Consider the following 1,327-nt stretch of genomic DNA (forward strand, 5'->3'; position numbering starts at 1 on the left):
CATGGTGAAACCCCGTCTCTACTAAAAATATAAATATTAGCCAGGTGTAGGGGTGCACACCCATAATCCCAGCTACTCAGGAGGCTGTGGCAGGAGAATCGCTTGAACCTGGGAGGTGGAGGTTGCAGTGAGCTGAGTGCACTGCACTCCAGCCTAGGTGACAGAGCAAGACTCTGTCTCAAAGATAAGTAAATAAATAAAATAAAAATCTATTTGGGCCGAGTGTGGCGGCTCACGCCTGTAATCCCAGCACTTTGGGAGGCCAAGGCAGGCGGATCACCTGAGGTCGGGAGTTTGAGACAAGCCTGACCAATATGAGAAACCCCATCTCTACTAAAAATACAAAAAATTAGCCAGGCATGGTAGTGCATGCCTGTAATCCCAGCTACTCAGAGGCTGAGACAGTTAAATCGCTTGAACCCAGGAGGCAAGAATCCATGCTTGCAGTGGACTGAGGTCGTGCCCTTGCACTCTAGCCTAAGCAACAAGAGCGAAACTCCATCTCAAAAAAAAAAAAAAAAAAATCTATTTGGGAGAGCATAGAGTCAGGGCAACTTGATTCCATGCTCCTGGGAAAAAAATTTACACAAATAAAAATATGTTTGATTAGAGATTATCTTCAGATACTCATATATTCTTAATTTAAGTAAACATTTAACACATGTTGTGCAAGAAAATCTTACTCTTTCACTCATATTATTATTAAAGGCAGTCACTATGCTAAGCAAGCATAGGAAATAATAAGCTTAAAAACTTATTGACAAATCATTCCATGTGGTCTTTATGTGCAAGGCTAACTCTCTCCTTCCGCCTATCTCTCACTGCAGCCTGTGTGTACCTCATGCTCCAGCCAAGCCAGCAAACCTGTAATTCTGGCTGGGCACGGTCACTCACGGCTATAATCCCAGCACTTTGGGAAGCTGAGGTGGGTGGATCACGTGCGGTCAGGAGTTCAAGACCAGCCTGTAGAGGAGAGATTAATAAGAGGTCAGCTATCATAAAAATGTATGATAGGTGCTGTGAGGCTGTGAGAGGGTTATACAGGACCACAGAAGCTCAGAGTAAAGACATTTAACCTGACTTCCTCAAGAAGGTGATGTCTGAGCTGAGTCTTGACAAATGTGTGGAAGTAGGCCAAGTGAGTGAGGGGAAGGTTGAGTTAGAAATAGAAGGATATTCCAGACAGATGCAACAGAGATTTGGAAACCAGAGATGACGGCTTACTGAGGAATTACAGGGATTGTTTGTTTGTTTGTTTGTTTGGAGATGGAGTCTTGCTCTGTCACCCAGGCTGGAGTGCAGTGGCGTGATCTCGGCTCACTACAAC

At 44.5% G+C, this 1,327-nt stretch overlaps 1 protein-coding gene across 3 annotated transcripts in view; it reads left to right on the forward strand.

Moving 5' to 3' along the window:
* LIMA1 (LIM domain and actin binding 1) overlaps positions 1-1,327 on the forward strand; it is a 114,303-nt gene that overhangs the window by 85,136 nt on the left and 27,840 nt on the right. The gene's annotated exons all lie outside the window — the stretch shown is intronic.

The sequence above is a fragment of the Mandrillus leucophaeus genome, unplaced genomic scaffold (assembly GCF_000951045.1).
Source record: "Mandrillus leucophaeus isolate KB7577 unplaced genomic scaffold, Mleu.le_1.0 Scaffold118, whole genome shotgun sequence".
Taxonomy (NCBI): Eukaryota; Metazoa; Chordata; class Mammalia; order Primates; family Cercopithecidae; genus Mandrillus; species Mandrillus leucophaeus.